At 45.2% G+C, this 19,661-nt stretch overlaps 1 pseudogene; it reads left to right on the top strand.

The window, feature by feature from the left end:
• Positions 1-8,130: 8,130 nt before the first annotated feature.
• On the top strand, positions 8,131-19,258 carry LOC133925454 (organic cation/carnitine transporter 4-like; annotated as a pseudogene).
• Positions 19,259-19,661: the final 403 nt, after the last annotated feature.

Genomic DNA, 19,661 nt, shown 5'->3' with positions numbered 1-19,661 from the left:
GACGAGACATTCCTCACAGGCAAATACTCACAGCTACCGGGTAGATGGTGAGAACTAGGTTGTGCCTTTGGCTTTTGCATTCGTCGAACGCGAATCTACGAACAATTGGATGTGGCTCTTGCAGTGGGTTATGAGAGGTGTTGTTGGTAACAAGCCTAATGTGTGGAGGCGTACCTAATGTGGTTGTTCGGGTGGGTCCTCTTCACCATCACACACACGAACACCGTCGACAGGCAGTTCATCTTCTTCACGCAGCAGATTGCAGATGGCCCTTTGGAGCAGGTCCCTCAGTATAGTTGGGGCTCTGCAGTCCTAGCACTGACGTACCAGGCATTGTGCGAGGACTATAGCAGGAGGAGTGATTCCGGGTCGATCACAGGTTGTCCTTTGCTACTTACCCTGTGGTCGTACAAGTGCTTTGACATTGGGTGCATGCACCTGAGCTCGTATGACGCATACGACAAGTCTTTCTACTTCCCTGATGAGTTTGGCCTGCACGACACAGTGGACGGCCCTATGATGGTTTCGCTCTTGTACAAGCGCAATGTAAGTAATACAAGTTGTTGTTTCATGACGCTTATAGGCCTGACACTTTTCTTTTTCATGTAGTCGAGGTGGGCGACGGCGACGACACAATCTTTGTACCCTCAATTCGTTGCCGCATTCAACCAGTTGCAGATGAACAGGGTGCACTGGACACCATACGATCACAAGGTGGTCACGACGTGTGCGCCTCTTGGCCTCTTCGACTTCTGCCACAAGGACCAGGCTTTCTGGCTTACACGGCGATGGTTGGTGTTCGACATCACAGTCGAGCTCTACTACCCAGACAGAGTGTTCAGGTAGTTTGGGTATCACCAGCACTTTCCCCTACCATGACGACCGACGGACAACACTCACTTGTAAGTATTTGTTGTTACAGGTTCTACACTATTCATGTTTGAAGTTCCATAATCATAACTTCGTCTTGCAGGATGACATGAAAGGGTCAGAGCATCGCATATGATGCAACTTGGAGGGGTAAGTTGTAGGCGTGGGTGGACGAGTAGGCGGACGCGGCTGCACACATCTACGTCTCCAGCAAGTCTTACGACCCTAGGACGAAAGACGCGTACTTGCATTGGTTGCACAAGGTGATGCGGGTTAGGTGCCTCCTAGTGCCTCCGGAGCCACCGTAGCACGAGCTTGAGGTCACTGACACGTTCTCTATGGAGCCAACAGTGGCATACCACACAATTGTACGTGATGATGTTTCATTGTATTGACTTTCATTCTTATTATTAAATGTGTTCTCTCAGGCATTGCAGGCGGATACGTGTAGGGACATCGGCACAGAGCTACTAGACTTCGTGGACTACTGAGAGTTGGTCCCATCGCGGGTTGACCCGGGCGAGCTGATGGTCGGTCTACATCAGCTGGCACGGCATTGCCTCGATGGGTTTCAATGTGCTTCGTGCCAGAGGGTACCAGACGTCGTCGATCCTACCACACAGAAGAGGTCACCATCACGCGCTTGGGCTAGACAACCACACTTCCACATGGAACTAGCCTCGTCGTAACGGCCACCATGACTACGGTACATGTCGTCTCCTGGTTCCGCTCGGGTGCTTCTGTTTCAGGTTCATCACTACTAATGGTATCACTCGGGATTGTATCTTTCAAGTCAACTATATTGTGATGCATGGCATTTGACATAGTTGTACCATGCAATAGTTCCACCCTCCTTCGATACAACATCCGGCTTGTCTAACTCCATGACGGACAACTTGTTGACAGAGCCAACCGACGAGGAGGGCCCGTCGCAGACAGCGGTGGCACCTCCACCGACACAGTCGTCGTAGACCAACCCTGCCACCCCTGCCAATGTTGCACGACCTCAACACCCTCCGTGCGACCCCTTTATATTCTCCACCGACTAGGTGCATCACAGAGCAGCTGGTAGATGGAGGGTGGCGGCTGTGCACATCAAGTGCGCTCGTGGCCATGGCGATGCCTCTTGACTGTGCCATTAGACAGTACTTGTATATATTTATATTATTTTTATTATGTGACTCGCATGTCATGTAGGATGTTTATGTTGGTACTATATTATCATCTATGGTTTTATTACCTGTGTTCTTGTTCCATTCTAAAATGTACCATTGTGCAATCTTATCAGCTTTGAACATATCTGCATGCCGTCCTACTGCAACTTTCAAAATCAAAACCATGCACATCACTGTTTTCAAGGAGGACCAGATGCCGGGAGCTTAGCATGAGTGTTGACTAGGGTGGCGCACGGGTTACATGAAGATATGCCCGCACGATCAAGAATTTCAGTGACATAGTGGCGTTGAGAGAGAAACATGCCAGTGGCATCATGAGTGACAGTCATGCTGAGAAAAAAATGGAGAGCACTCATGTCGGTCATGGAAAATTCTTGATGGGGAGAGGAGATGGTCCAGCGAGGAAGAGCATATGTGGAGGCAGTCAAAATAATGTCATCGACATACAAAAGAAGGTAAACAACATCTGAACCTCTTTTATAACTGAAAAGTTATGTGTCTGCCTTTGATCCGACAAAGCCAAGAGAGAGCAAGAATGTGGCAAAGCGACTGAACCAAGCGTGTGGTGCCTAGTTAAGACCATAGAGTGATCGGTTTAAGCGACACACGTAGTCGGGATGCACAGAGTTAAGGAAACCAGCAGGCTACAGAGAATAGATAGTCTCAGCCAAAGAACCATGGAGGAATGCATTTTTTACATCGAGTTCGTGAATCGGCCAATCACTGGAAATGGCCAACGTGAGAACAGTGTGAATGGTGGCCAGTTTAAAAAATAGGACTGAAAGTTTCAGAGAAATCAATGCCTTGTTGGGTGAAACCGCAGAGAACCCAATGAGCCTTATACCAGTCCAAAGAGCCATCTGGCTTGAGTTTGTAGCGAAAGATCCACTTGACAGTCACAACATTTGCACCAGGAGGACGAGGCACAAGATCTCAGGTGCGATTGGCACGAAGAGCATCGTAGTTGGAGTGCATAGCTTCGTGCCAATGCGGATCATGAAATGCGGAGCGGTACGTCTTTGGGATGGGGGAGATAGGCTCAACATGGAGGTTCATGCAGTGCAACGGCTATCGGAACCAGCTTTTACCGCGGGTGCCCATAGCATGGTCGTTGTCCACCGATGGAATGAGCACAGCTGCGGGAGGCAATGAGGCAAGCATTGGTGCAGGCACGGGTGCAACAGGCGCTGGTGCGGTAGGCGGCGCAACGTGTGCAGGCGCATGCGCAACAAGTTGTGGAGTGGGCGTGGCTGGCACACTGGGCAGAGGCGTGAGCTGCAGTGGCGTAGCGGTTGTGGTGTCGGTTGGGGGCACGAGCACCTGAGGCATAGGCACAGGCTGTTGCACGGCATGGAAAGTGGTTGTGGCAGTGGGCAATGGTATGGGCGGGGCAGTGGGATTTTCTAAGTCAGGTGGAGAGAGAAAATCAAGTTCGTGCGCATGCAGAGCCAATTGGCGTGAGGCAAATGGAAAGGATGTCTCGTCAAAAATGACGTGACGAGAGATGATGACACGCTATATAGAGAGATCTAGGCAGCGGTAGCCTTTGTGGTTTGCTGGATAGCCAAGGAAGATGCGAGGAGTGGAGCAGGGAGCAAGTTTGTGAGAGGCAGTGGCAGATAGGTTAGGAAAACAAAGACACCCAAAGAGTCGGAGGTGATCAAGAGGGGGTGGTCGACCATAAAGGGCAGTGAACAATGTGCAGGACAAAAGAGCTCTACTAGGGTGGCTACTGAGAAGGTATGTGGTTGTGTGGAGTGCCTCGACCCAATAGGAGGGAGGTATTCTAGCCTGGAATAGAAGGGACCGAACGATGTCGTTTGTGGAACGGATGACACATTCAACCTTGCCATTTTGCTGGGATGTGTAGGGACAAGAGAGGCGAAGAGTGACCCCATTTGTAAGAAAGAATGTGCGGGATGAGGCATTATCAAACTCACGGTCATTGTTGCACTGGATGCCTTTAATGCAAGTGTTAAGCTGCGTGTTGGCATATGCAAAGAGCTATGTGAGAGTGGGAAACACATTGGACTTGAGGCGGACAGGTAATGAGTAAAATCATCAAGGATGATAAGATAATACTTAAAACCTGAGACACTTAGAACAGGGGACGTCCACAAGTCACAATGTAGGAGATCAAACAAACTGGTTGTTTTAGAAATGGAATCCAAAAACGAAAGACAAACATGACGGCCGAGTTGACAAGCATGGCAAATAGCATCATCGTGCACAATTTTATTACATGGCGGAAGGGAGGCTAAATGGGAGAGGCCCTGATGGCCAAGATGTCCCAGACGGCAGTGCCACAATGTTGCGGAGGTGGAGGTCGCAAGAGCGCAAGGAGATGGGGCTGCCGAAGGCCGGAAAGGGTAGAGATACCCCGAGCTATTGCACCTGATCATCAGGTTCTTGGTGCAAAGATCCTTCATGGAAATACTAAAAGGATCAAATTCGATAGAAAAATGATTATCAGTTGTAAACTTGTGGACAAGGATCAAGTTTTTGACAATATGGGGTGCGACAAGAACATTGTGGAGATGAAATGAATACACAGAAGTGGGAAAAGATTTATGACCGGTGGAGGCAACAGGTAGCAGAGACCCATTACAGACGATGACATTTGTGGGTGTATGACTAGAGGGGGGGGGGAGGAGGAGGAGAGTGTACCGGCATCAGAGGTCATGTGAGCGGTGGCACCCGAGTCTATGAACCAGTTGGATTTTTCCAGTGGAGCCATCGTCATGGTGTTGAAGGCGTTAATGAGGGATTGTTGATCCCATGATGGCGAGGACACCGTGGGCGTGGTCGGCCACTGCTGCCACGGGGTCCAGGGAGGCTGAACGGCCAGAGCAGGGACCAGCGCCACCAATGGTGCAGTGTCCTGCTCATGAAGCGCATGATGCTGCTGCTATTGTGTGGGTCGTGGGCCAAGAAGGCCAGCTTGGGCCACCTGACCTTGGGAAAGCTCAGACCATAGTTGCAGTGTTCCGGTCCAAGGATTGAAGATCGTGGGCCAGGAAGCTTGTGGACCATGATTTTTCTGGCCGCTGTCATCCCGATTGTTGGAGCACTAGGCACCATTGTTCTGGTAGCTACGGTTGCGATGACACCGGTTGTTGCTGTCGTAGGAGCTGGAGGAAGATCCGCCGTATGAGCTGGAGCCCGAATTACCAAACATGCGCGCACCAGAACCAAACCTGCCGGAGGTGGGGGACTGTTGGCTACTACCGGAGCCCTTTGTCCCAAATGTCCCAGAGAGGTGGGCTGTGGGGCGAGACGCGTCAGCATTCTTTTGAATCTCTTCCAACAGCAGAGTGGTTTGTATATTGAGGAACGATAGGAACAGACGTTGGGCGCCGAAGATGAGATGGAGATAAGCGAACTTGTCATTCAAACCATAAAGGGTATTGAGGATAAGGCTCTTGTAGGTGATGGGTTGGTTGACGTTGGCCAGTGCATCAGCAGAAGTCTTCATCTTGTGGTAATAATCAGACATAGAGAGATCACCTTGGACGAAGTTTTTGAACTCGGCCTCAAGGTAAAGTGCGCGGCTCTCCTTGTTGTTTTGAAACAGCTCAACGATGCTTGCCCAGATGGTTGCAGCGTTGGGGTTGTCGTTGACCATCACAATCTCAAGGATCTCCAGGGAGATGGAATTGTATAGCCATGAGACAACCGTGGCGTCGAGGTGAGACCATGTCGCATCGAGCGCGGAGGGAGCTCCCTGGATATGATCATCCAGGGCATATTTGCAAAGCGTAAGACAGAAAAGACCGTGCCACTTCAAGAAATTTGCAGCATGGAGATCGAGGGTCATCGGAAGGAGCGTCTTGATGTTCACGACGGCCACCGCCTGCGCACAAAGGATGGCCTTGGCTTTGGCACCAACTTGGGTGGCTGCATCGACTTTGGCGGTGGCAGCGAGCTCTTAAGGTGTCGAACTGGCCATGGAGGTGGCGATCAACAGGGGGAATCCTGCAATCAATTTACATGGGCAGAAGCTGAAGGATTAACCTGCTAATTGATACCATGAAAATTGATATTTTTTTCTGAAGCGATTGAAGTGAAGGAAGATTGTAGAAAAGTGCGGCGAGTTTTGTGCTGTGTTTTGGGGGATCCATGTAGGATAATAGAGGATGTTTTCAGTTCAGTCTTTTTTCTTTCTTGGTGTTCTTGTTGAAGTCAATTATAGCGGAAATACGGTATGGGTTCCAAAGACAGTATCTATGAATAGTCTAGTAATGAGGATAATAACAATTGGCGTGCTGAGTAGATAGATTGTTGAAAAAAATCAGGGATACATGCAAGGCAGTTGAGCTATAGGTGGAAAACATCCGGTATACACTGGTGGTTGTTGCCGTGTATAGCTTGGACGTGATCCCTGGCATCATTGCATGGCGCTGCTGTGCATGGGCATGCAAGCGGTGATGAACGCGTAGATAGGCGCAGCTGTATACATGTAGAAGGGTGGACGGAGGGGCATCACGTAAATGTATCGTCTAACACTCCTGTTGCGAACCCCACTCAGTACCATAGCATTGCAGGTGCTGTCCAGTACTTGATTTTCACTTGACCAGATATTGCTTATGCTTTTCAGTAGTGTGCCTTCATATGCATGACCCCTGAGAGCCTCATCTGAACTTGGTGAAGCGCATTCTCCGCTATCTCAAGGGCACAATGTCCTTCGGTCTGTGTCTTCACCGCACGGATCCAACCTCCTTTGTGGCCTACTCGGATGCTGACTGGGCTGGCTGCTCGGACAATCGCAAGTCTACTTCTGGCTATGCAGTGTTCCTCGGCGACAGCCTCGTCTCCTGGTCCTCCAAGCAGCAGCATACGGTGTTGCGCTCCAATGCTGAGGCAGAATACCGAGCTATTTGCCAATGCTATTTCGGAATCATGCTGGCTTCTCCAACTCCTGCATGAGTTACACCACCCTCTTCGTCACGTCACCGTTGTCTACTGCGACAACGTCTCTGCCATGTACCTTTCCAACAACTCGGTCCAGCACCAACACACGAAGCACATCGAAATTGATCTTAACTTTGTGCGTGAGCGTGTCGGACTGGGTGACATCTAGGTGCTTCATGTCCTGACCACTCAGCAGTTGGCAGACATCTTTACAAAGGGGTTACCAGCGGCTACCTTTGGTGAGTTTCGCTACAGCCTGAGCATCTGTGACGCTCCCGCTCCGATTACGGGGGGGGGAGGGGGGTTGTTAGACGATACATCTACGTGATGCATCTCTGTTCGCTCATCTACGCGTATACGGCTGCACCTATCTATGCGTTCATCACGGCTTGCATGCCCATGCGCAGCAGCGCCATGCAAGCATGCCAAGGATCGCACCCAAGCTATACACGGCAATAACCACCAGCATATATCGGATGTTTTCCATCTATAGCTAAACTTCCTTGCATGTATCCCTGATTTTTTTGGTTCGGTTGTAACCGTGTAATCCTTTATATGCCGATCCCGGCCAAATGAATGATTATGGCGTGTTTTGCATCTCATCTATCACACTTTCAAGTATGGTAATCGGTTTTTATATTGTGATCGTTTGTTTTTGTTTTTACTTTTAGAGCTAGAATACATAGTCAGAATAAACTTCCTAAATCCTGGTTGATTCTTAACAAACACTCGGAATCTTGCATGCTATACTATATTGTTATTGCATAAACATATGCAGCATGCATGTGATCTCTAAATATGTGAAATAGAAACTGAGTCAAGGTTGAACACATCAAATTTCTCGACAATCTAGCAAACATATGCTATAAACATTTTAAACAAATAGATAATTGGTTTCTATGTTAACAACCTTGAGATTTATAGACTTTGTAAATTGTGCTGAAGGGTTAAAGTTCAAACACGAACGATTGCACATGCTCGATCAGTCTCAAAACACACACGTATGCTTCGCTCTGCCTACAAATAGCGTCAAGCGATTGCATGCATTGCCCAAAAACACTCACATCCCGCCACAAAAGTGCCTAGAGTCACACCAACTTGCGTGCGTGCTGTGGCCAAACATGTCCACAGAGGCGCTCCCCTCCATCGATGGTGTCGCCGTGTCGGTGGGGTCATGAAGAGCCAGTGCGTGACTATGGACGACGTGCTAGAGTGCCATGCGAGGGAGTTTGAGCAGTGGCAGTTGCGGCAGTTCGTGCTAGTCTCAGCAGCATGGGCGCTGGAGACGCTGCACACTACGGTGATCGTCTTCACCCACCAGGAACCGGTCATGGTGTGCCCCGCGGGAGACGGCTGGTGCGGGGACCGCTGCGCCGGCACCACGGTTGGCTTTGAGTGGGCTGGTGGCGCTGCCTCGTAGACGATGGCCAAGTGGGGCCTTGTGTGTGGCGAGCGGTACAAGGTCGGCATTGTCCAGGCCATCTTCTTCGTCAGGTGCATGGTCGGTGCCGGCGTGTTCGGGCACCTCGTTTCTGGGCTGGAAGGGCTTCCTCCAGGTGGTCTGCGTCCTCAACGCCGCCTGCGGCCTCCTCACTGCGCTCTCGCCCAACTGTAGCAAAAATTCCCCTTTTAGGCCATGATTGTGATTTTGGTGATTAATGCCAATATAGTCATTGGGACTAACATGTTTATCAAGAACATATGTTAGTAGGTCTCATGGATGCAATACATGAAGAAGCCATCAAAGCTGAGACAAAATTTGGTTGCATTGAAAAAAGTCCCAGGAGAAATGACTACACCGAATGGTCCGGTGCTCCAGGTATTTGCACTCACTAGAACATCTCTATCAAAGGGGGATAGAGGCATGAAAGCCTCACTAGATAGTCCGGTGACGAAGCAAGGCAACACCGGATAATACACCGGACAATGAACAGCGCAAAGATAAAAAGAAGCAGAAGACCTAACCAGATAGTCCAATGATTGATTTGAATACACCGGAGAAATGCATCAGAGCATTGTTGACAAAGGGGATAATACAGTGACCTCACTGGACAGTCCGGTGCTCTGAAAATGTGTACAACGGAGTATATTTTCCAGAGTGTTGTATTGGCTCGGTTGGCTGAGGATAACGCACTGAATGATCCGGTGATGAAGTGATGTGCACCAGAGAATACACAGGAGCAATTTACACAGAGAAGATGTTGGCTCGGATGGCTAAGGTATACTCACCGAAAGTCCGGTGATGAAGATGGAGTACACACCAGAGTATCCGATGTTCACAGACGCTTGAGTGGGGTTCCAACGGCTATTTTCCAAAGAAGTACTCACCGGATGATCCGGTGTTCATACTATTATTCTCACTGGGTCATCCGGTGTTAACAATTTTTCAGAGCCATTGGGTTAATGGCTAGTGCGCGAGTTTGAAGCTATGAAAACCCCTCCACTCAGTCATTTGAGCGTGTTGCAGTCCAGAAAAGTTCATGTACACTTGAGAAGACATACAAGCCATCAAAATGCTTAAAGTGATCATCCAAGGCGATTAAGCATAAGATTAGTGAGTGATTAGTGCTTATAAGCCTAGAGAGTGAGTTGCTAGGTGATTGCTGCCTAGAGAGTGGATCAAGGAGTGACCAACAGCGTACCTCTTGATATGTTGGCACCTTGGAGTCTTGGTGACTCGCCGGTAAGTTTGTTGACCCTCCGACTTGGTATAGAGCGACGGCAAGGCGATTGTGCGGAGACGTAGATACCCTTGCCTTTGTGACTCAAGCTCCAAAGTGATCACAGCGGTGAGGAATCAGAAGAGAGGCTAGTGGTGAGATCTTAACTTGGTGGCTTGGTGGATCATCCGGGTGGAGGCCTTGTCTTTGTGACTTGGTGGCTCAAAGGTCGTGACCGGGTGCCGATCGGGAGCGTATCCTTTGTAGAGCTCCAATGTGGACTAAGGGTGGCATTCATGCCATCAATATCACGGGAAAAAATCCTTGTGTCGTGTTTACTCTCTCTACCTTATTTACATTTTCGTATTTATTTATTTTCAATTTACCTTCTTAGATAGGTTGCAAGCTCTTTGATTGGTAGAGTAGTCACACTAGATAAACCTAGAGCATATTTAGATAGAATTTGATATAGGTTTATCTTGTGTTGTTTTTGGAACCGAAATAGTTCTAAGTGTCCTAATTCACCCCCTTCCCCCTTCCCCTCTTAGGATGTGACCGATCTCTACAATTGGTATCAAAGCCTTGTGCTCTTCATAGGCATAAAATCCTAGAGTTTTGACGTCTGAGGTTGGGATGGATTCTCATAGTGCTCCACTTTTCGATGACACAAATTTTCCGTGTTGGAAAATTCTAATGTCTTGTTATTTGCAGGCTAGAGGCTTAGATGTTTGGAGAGTCACCGAGGAAGGAATGAAACCTCACATCACCAACAAGGAGATGCAATTAGATGCATTGGCAAAGAGTATCTTTTATCATCTATATGTATTGATGCATTCAATCGTGTTTATTTTCTCACCAATGCACATGATATTTGGAATAGTCTAATTGAAATACATGAAGGCACAAAGGATGTGCGTAATGAGAAATATCATGTGCTTGTTACTAAGCTTAATGGCATCAAGTAACTACCCCATGAAAGTGCTAATGACATATACTCACGTTTGAATATTCTTATCAATGAGATCAATAGGTTAGGTTTGACGTCAATTGAAGATGATCAAGTGGTGAGAAGAATACTTCAAGCTCTTCTTCTAAAGTACACGTTAATCGTCTCCATCATCTACGACAACAATGACATCAAGAAAATGACTCCAAGTCCAGTGCTCGGCAAGATCACTGCCCATGAGATGACAATGAACATGGGGGTGAAAGCTTCTTCCTCATCCGACACCAAGAACCTTGCTCTCACAAGCAAGCAAGCTAAATGTCAACACATAAAGGCAAAGATGAGGAGACAAGAGTAAGAGTCAAGCTCAAGTGAAGATGATGAAGATGAAGATGAAGAGAGCTATGAAGAAGATGAGCAAAGCACCTTAAACAATGAAGAGATGGATCCTGAAGTCGTCATGCTCATCTCACAAGTGGAGAAGAACATCAAGAAGATCAATGCAAAGATTGATCACCCAATCTCCATGAAGGACTTGGTCAAAACAATTGATCATATCAAAAAGGAGAAGAAAAAGACCAAGAACAAGATGGAGACAAGGGGAAGAGCCAAGTCATTTGCAAACATAGGAAGATGGGTGAGCAGCAGTGAAGAATCAAACTCAAGTGATGAAAGCTTCACCATCCTCCCATCCAAGAAAAGCTCTTCCTCAAGGTCATCATCACACAACTCGTCTCGCAAACTATCTCACAAGTGTCTTATGGCCAAAGGTATGGATAGCAATGTAAGTGATGATGAATCCGATGAGGATTTTCCTTCCTATGATAAACTCCTTCATTTGATCAATGAACAACAAAGGGCTCTTAAGAAACAATCAAAAGAGCTTAAGAAATTCAATACACTTAATGACATTCATGCTATCTTTGTTTCTAATTATGAACAATTACTATGCAAATTCAATTTGCTAAACAAGGAGCATGAAAAGCGTAAGACTAAATTTAAGTGCATTAAATCTCAAACTAAGGTCCCTTTGAAGCAATTTATCTCTCTATTTAATTTCAATCTTAAGGTAGATACTTCCACTTCTTGTGGTGATTTATATGCCTTATCTAGCTCACCCATTTGTAATGAAATTTGTGTTTAGAGTATTCTTGTAGAAAATCTAATGAACTCATTGCACAAGAGAATGATGAGCTCAAGCAAGAAGTGAAGAAGCTCAAGGAGGACTTGACGAGATTGAAGAGCAAAGGACATGTCCAACCTCCTCATGATAGGTGTGCTTTCATGGTAAAGAAGTTTGAGAAGAGGTCAACTGTGACATTCTTCAAATACCATCAAAAAGGCCACAAGTCCTTCTAATGCAAGCAAGTAAAAAAGGAGACCAAGGAGAAGAAGAAGATGGTAAATCTCTCCAACAAGACTTCCAACCTCTACACCATGCCCAACTATAAGAACAAGATAAAGAGCAACCACTAATAGCTCAAGAAGAAGGAAAATGGTAAGGTGGTTGCACACATGGTAGGAAAGAAGGATCGGAGGTGAAACCAACCCATTTGGGTGCCAAGAAAGTCATCACCAACATGAAGGGCCTTAATCGGTTTGGGTTCCAAAGAAGACTTGAAGCCTAAGACGGCTATGGGGATTTGGAGGCTTGGCTTACAAGATGAAGTGAAGATTCAAGCAAAGAAGCCAAGTGTACAAGATGGACATATTGTTTAAGATTATGATCATCACATACCCAAATCCCCATCCAAAGGTAAAAGAGGTAAGTGTAGCTAGATTCTTGTTCAATGCATTTTGTTTTGCTTCTAGCTCATTTGCCTTGTCTAAGATTCCATGTGCTTATTTCAATTTATTGCAATGCCTAGTGTAAATCTCATATGGTATGTTGCTTGTATTTCTCTCTTATCCATGAGCAACCTACATGGTTTATTAGTTGTAGGTCCCTTACATGGCACTAGTTTTTCAATTGATATCTGTTATGTGACATGATCTAATCTATAGGATAAGTCTCCATTGTTATCAATAATAAATACATATATCTCACAAGTATTCAACACTTGTATACACATATTTAGGGGAAGTATATCCTATAGGTTGTGATTTTGAGATTAACATGTTTTCAAGTTGCAGCTTTTGTAGTCTCATAGAGCAATCAACATATCCCCAAAGGTATGCAATACTCAAATACTTCAATTGATATCATTGTCAAATATTTGTTCATTTAAGTTACCTCCGTGTATAATATAGCTTAAACTTCCTATCTTGACATATTATCTAGTTGTGTATATGTTTCTTTCTTATCATATGTATGCATACATATAGGAGGAGTTTAGACTATATTATGTGAGTTTCATGAATTATGATCCATGTACTTTCAAGCTTTCAATTGGTATTATTCTTTTGTAGTGAGATTCCTACAATTGGTATCATTACAAGTGATATCATTTTTAATTGGATCATGATTTATGAAGCTCTCTCTCATATGCTCTAATATTTTTCCTTTAAGTTCAACATGTGTATATAGTCCTTTTTGGGAGATTATTGACAAAGGGGGAGAAGTTTGACAACCAAAGCAAGGAATGCAAGATGAACAATGTGGGAAGACTGTAGTAAGTGTAAGATACATGAAGGTTAACAAAGGGGGAGAAGCTTTTGCTTATGTCAAATTAAAGGAGATAGTGGCAATGGAGAAAGGGGGAGCCACAACAAAAGGGGACTAAGTGGTAAGAACATGCATCCAAGCAATGTAGTAAGACTTTATGCTCATTTATGATCTTTACATTTGGAATTATGTGTTATTTGCCACTTACTTTGGTTGTGTTATCATCAATCACCAAAAGGAGGAGATTATAGCGAAAAAGCCCTTTTAGACCATGATTGTGATTTTGGTGATTAATGGCAATATAGTCATTGGGACTAACATGTTTGTCAAGAATATATGTTAGTAGGTCTCATAGATGCAATATATGAAGAAATCACCGAAGCCAGGACAAAGTTTGGTTGAATTAAAAAAGTCCCAGGAGAAATGACTACACCGAATGGTCCGGTACTCTAGGTATTTTTACTCACCGGAGTATCTCTGTCAAAGGGGGAAAGAGGCATGAAAGCCTCACCGGATAATCCGGTGATGAAGCAAGACAACACCGGATAATACACTAGATAATGAACAGTGCAAAGATGAAAAAAAAAAGCAGAAGACCTCACCGGATTGTCTGGTGATTGATTTGAACACACCGAAGCATTGTTGACAAAGGGGAGAATGCAGTATCTTACCGGAAGGTCCGATGCTCTGAAGATATGTACACCGGAGCATATTTTCTAGAGACGGTTGCATTGGCTCGGCTGGCTGAGGATAACGCACCGGATGGTCCGGTGATGAAGTGATGTGCATCAGAGAATACACCGAAGCAAGTTACACAGAGAAGATGTTGGCTCGGATGGCTAAGGTATACTCACTAGAAAGTCCGGTGATGAAGATGGAGTACACACTGGAGTATCCGGTGTTCACAGAGGCTTGAGTGGGGTTCCAACGGCTAGTTTCTAAGGAAGTACTAACCGGATGATCCGGTGTTAGTACTATTATTCTCATCTGATCATCCGGTGTTAACAACTTTTCAGAGCCGTTGGGTTAACGGCTAGTGCGCGAGTTTGAAGCTATAAAAACCCCTCCACTCAGTCATTTGAGCACGCTACAGTTCAGAGAAGTTCATGTACACCTGAGAAGACATACAAGACACCAAAGTGCTTAAAATGATCATCCAAGATGATTAAGCACAAGATTAGTGAGTGATTAGTGCTTATAGGCCTAAAGAGTGAGTTGCTAGGTGATTGCTGCCTAGAGAGTGGATCAATGAGTGATCCAACAGTGTACCTCTTGGTACGCTGACACCTTGGCGTCTTGGTGACTCGCCGGTAAGCTTGTTGACCCTCTGACTTGGTGTGGAGCGACGGCAAGGCGATTGTGCAAGGACACGGAGACTCTTACCTTTGTGGCTCAAGCTCTGAAGTGATTACGGCGGTGAGGAACTGGAAGAGAAGCTAGTGGTGAGATCTTGGCTTGGTGGCTTGGTAGCTCATCCGAGTGGAGGCCTTATCTTTGTAACTTGGTGACTCAAAGGCCGTGACCGAGTACCGACAGGGAGCATATTCTTTGTGGAGCTCCAACGTGGACTAGAGGTGGCATTCATGCCATCGATACTACGAAAAAAAATTCTTGTGTCAAGTTTGCTATATCTACCTTATTTACGTTTCCGTATTTATTTACTTGCAATTTACCTTCTTAGATAGATTGCAAATGTTTTGATCAGTAGAGTAGATACACAAGATAAACCTAAAGCACATTTAGATAGAATTTGATATAGGTTTATCTTGTGTTATTTTTAAAGCCAAAATAGTTTTAAATATTCTAAATCACCCACCCCTTAGAATATCACCGATCCCTACACCAACTACTGGGCCTATGCCGCACTGCGCCTCCTCACTGGCTTCATCATCGGCAGCGTCAGTATCCTGGCCTTCTGCCTCGCTACCGAGCTCATCGGCCCATCCCGCCGCGAGCCCGCCGGCATGTCCACCTTCTACTTCTTCTCCGCCAGTATCGCCGCGTGCTTGGGCCTCGCCGCGCTCTTCCCTTCCACCTGGCGCCTGCTCTACGTGGCCACCTCCCTCCTCTTCGTGCTCATCACCGTCATGTCGTTCGTCTCCGAGTCGCCGCGGTGGTACCTCATGCGCGGGCGGGTCAACGACGCCATGCGCGTGGTGCGCGACATCGCATCCACCAACGGCTGACACGTCCCCCATGATGTCACCATCAATCTAGACAACGAAGATGAGGTAGGCAAGAACGTCGAAGAGTCGTCGTTGGCCTCCATAGTTGACGTGCTCCGGTCACCGACAACGTAGGTCCGGCTCGTGTTCTCTGTGCTCATTAACCTCCTGTACTTGGTGGTGTACTACGGCCTGAGCCTCAACGTGGTCAACCTCAAGACCAACCCCTACGTCAGTGTTCTCTTCAACTCGATCGCCGAGTGCCGGCCTCCCTACTCACCACGCTTCCGTAACAGCCTAAAATCCTAAAACCAAGAAAAAATAAAAAAAAATTCAAGGATATAAAATAATTTACTAAGCTAAATAATTCTTAAGTGTATATATTTGAATGCTTGCTCGATTGCTTGTTTAGGTGAGTCTATATATGGTATATACACTGTATAAGTATAACAATACATATGAATATACATGATAGAAGAAAAAAAGAGAAGAAAAACTTTTGAATGTTTTAGATCCAAAGTCCAGCTCTCACCTCCCATCTTTCTCTCTTCTCTCTCGGCCCATTCAACCAAGCCAGCCTAGACTGCTCTCTCTTCTCTTCTCTCCCTCTTTGCTTCAGCTCAGCGTAGCGCAGTAGTAGCAGCCGACACCACCGCAAGCGTGCGCTGCCGTTGTCATGTCCGAGCCGAAGAGCAAGCACCCAACCACCAAACGAGTTCACCTAAGCATCTAGAAGCTCAAACCCGCGTTGTTTTTGCCTAAGCCCGAGCCAAATCTAAGATGAACATGCATGGGAGTCCGTCGGTCACCCAAAATCCAAACCAAATTCATGAGATAGAGTTAGAGGCGAGCAATAGATCAAAAGGGGAAAGAATCTAGGTGCTATGTGTGAGTTTTTGCCCAAGAAATAAGAGTCTCGAGCACGGTTGAATCGTCGAATTCGAGTTTGAGCCACCGCCACCATCTCTTTTCATATCTGATTCGATTTAGAGATTAGGTAGCCTCCCGCCTATATATATGCGACTATAGAGCCTCCCTAGATCATCCGGAAGCCTTTACCCAACTCACCGAGACGAAATCGTCGCCAAAGCTAATCGCCCTCAGGAACCGAAGCTTCAAGCCGCTGTGCGCCATCGCCCGCCTCCCTGGAGCCTCTCTGATGTCGATGTGTCCCCTAGGTATGATCTCCATACTTCCCTTCTCCGCCGCTCGCCAGAGTAGTTGGAGCATCAAAGGGTCGTTCCAGCGAGTTTCCAGCCGTGAGCCGCCGTGGGAGAGACATCGCCGCCCTCTGTTCCACTGGAGCCGAGCGCCAAGGCATGATAGTCATCCGATCCGAAGCCAACGGTACAGATTAGAACCCCTCGTACCCCTTCGCCGACCAACCCAAGCGCGACACATGGCTTACATAATCCCAGTCTGCCGGTCCGCCACCTCACTTGCCCAGTCACCCAACCACATCAGCATTTTTGCTTACGTGTCAAGCCACATCAGCGTTAGCAACTCAGTCAGCTTTTATTTTTCTGTTTAATTGTTTTATCTATTTTGCTGACATAAAAAAATAGTAAATATTGCGCAATAAATAGGTTTCTAATTTAAAAATAATTTTGAAAAACATAATAATTAGGAAATTGATTTCTGAAAATGTTTAATAATGTTTTATAGGTACTAAAAATGTTTAATAATGTTTATAGGTATATTTAATTATGTTTAATAGTTTTAAATAGTTTATAATTTAAATAAATGCTACAAAATTCCAAAAAATCCTAGAAAATCAAAGATGGCTTTGAAAAAATTCTAGAAAATTCCTAACAACATAATTTTATCTGTAAATAATCTTTTTAGTCATGTTTTAATCTTTAGAAAATCATAAATTATCAACCGTAGCTCCGTTCTGACCTGTTCTTTCGCCGAATTGCCTAGAATAGTGTAATCTTATGATGATAATGATGTTTGTTGTGTGATGTTTGATTCTTTTTGGATCTTGGTATTTATGTGTTGTTATTTTTACACGTATGTTACGAGTAGAAGCCAATATTTAGGAGGAGCTAGAAGATCTGCAGGATCAAGATTTTGAAGAACCAACTAAGTTCAGTGAAGGCAAGTTGTATTATTATCATGTTTATCCTAGTTTTAGAAATATTTGATTTTATAAACATGCATGCTAATAATTTATAGAAATCCCAAGAGTTAGACTTTACCCTAGTTTTCGTCTATCATCCTTGTCGCCATAATATGATTTTAGGTTATAGATGGGCAGATGATGCTTAGCTTTGCTTTGAATGGTAATCATGATAATCGTTTCACAAACTTGATAATGGTCTTATGCAACAATGATGAAATATGATGAAATAATTTTTGTAGCAACATGGTATAATGATTTAGCAGGTGGTATGATAAGATGTATGGTTGAAAAAGTAGTAGTCTTGCTCAAATCTAAGGACCGGTTCATGGGATGACCTTTCCGTATTTATAATACAACCACAAGCTTAATATGGGACGGATCTAGCCAAGTAATTTGCTTACTCTCAGCATAGTATAGACCAGACAGAAGAACGGTGAATGAACGATATCTTGGGATCCAAAATGTGCAATAGGGGCTTCCATTGTTGAGGTGGGATCACGCGGCAGTGAAACCTTAGTGGGTAGATATGTGCTGAGAGGGGGCATTGTAAAGGCTTTGTAGTGAATTCCTAGCGTACACTTTGGTAGTGTGTAAGAGTTCTTCGTTGGCCAACGGATGCTTAGCAAATTTGGATGAAACGTCTTGTGGATAAAGTACAACCTCTACAGAGTTAAAACTGAATATTCAGTCGTGCTTACGGTTATGAGCAGTATTGAAAACCTACCATGATTATAACTTGATATTTTGGTTAGTAGGGTCAACTGTGATGGTGAGAATCATAAGGAAGGTCAGTCATAGTGGTGGGAACTATGATTGAGGGTTTAACCTTAGTAAATAGAACTTTGGGTTAAGGTATTGGTTAGTTGGTTAAGTCAAGATGGAGGGAATGTTAAGATGGTTTGTTATTTACTTAATTACTATTATTTTTCAAATATTTTTACTTAAATGTTGATTATGCAAGTGAGTCATATTAGCCTTATTCTTGTCAAGCCTTCATATGTATACTATTTTCTATATAACTTACTGAGTACGATAAATGCTCACTCTTTCTATCATCAAACACTCTATTAAAGAAGGTATTGAAGAGTACACTGAAGATGGATCGTTATAAGATGTTTTCTACGTCGACGATGCCTGTAAAAGAATCGTAAAGGATTAAAGTCTTAATAGTTTGTTTAGTTCTGTTATAGAGTTTAATTGACTTTTTGATACTCGAATGTCACTTTTGTAAGACGATTTATTCGATTAAATTTAGATATTGTAATGATTATTATTAATACAATCACTATATGTTAAAATTGATTTCTGTGCACAATACATAGATGAGATTGGTTTATTTTTTGAATCAGTCCCGGTAGCTTCTCCTTAACCGTTTGGGCCAGAGGCCCGGCATTGGCACGATGCTGTTCAGTGGCATCATCTGCATCACCAGAAGACTCATCGCCGGCGTAGGCGTCATGAGGTAACGTAACCCTCGATTCTCCATTTGACGTGGTACGTCCTACCAATTGCCATTGACGTGGACTAGCATCTTCTTCATGGAATTCAGGGTGGTGATGATGGCGTGCAGGGTGGTGGGTATCTTCGGTCCGCCGTTTGCGGTGTTTGGCGCGTCAGGCATCGTCGCCGCGCTGCTGGTTTCATACGGTTTCATACCTGACGATGAACAGGCCCATGTACGACATCATGGCCGGGCTGGAGGAAGGGGAGAGGAGCCTTCTCAAGTGAGAGGAAAGTAGAGGGATGATATTCTGAGACCATATGATCTATTTGGTAGCTTATTCACGTGACAAACCTTAACCATTTACGTTGTGAAGTGGATGAATTACACAAAGCTGGTCCCCCGGAATGTAGATCTGCAGTCCAGTTTAATGAACTTGTGATTCCACGTATCAACAGATCAACACATGCATGCTTGTCTTTTTCATTAGGGAAGCCAAGACCTTCATTAATTGACTGAACCAGGACTGCGATATAGACTTTTAGAGTAATCCCCAATTCCCCACTGGTTGAAAGGGCGTGGAGGCAAGGCATATGCAATGCAAGGCCTAACTTAGGAGTCCAGGAGGCATTGAGGAACGATCTATTTACAGTAATAAAAGTTTGTATCAGATCAAATAGGTCATCAAACTCGCAAACTTTGTGTTTAGGTCTTCGAACTCATTTAAATTGGTCAGCGGATGTCATTGTACGGCCAAGTCAAC

The sequence above is a fragment of the Phragmites australis genome, chromosome 7 (genome assembly GCF_958298935.1).
Source record: "Phragmites australis chromosome 7, lpPhrAust1.1, whole genome shotgun sequence".
Taxonomy (NCBI): Eukaryota; Viridiplantae; Streptophyta; class Magnoliopsida; order Poales; family Poaceae; genus Phragmites; species Phragmites australis.
The sequence above is the reverse complement of the archived record's forward strand: the minus strand, read 5'-3'. Positions and strand labels throughout refer to the sequence as shown.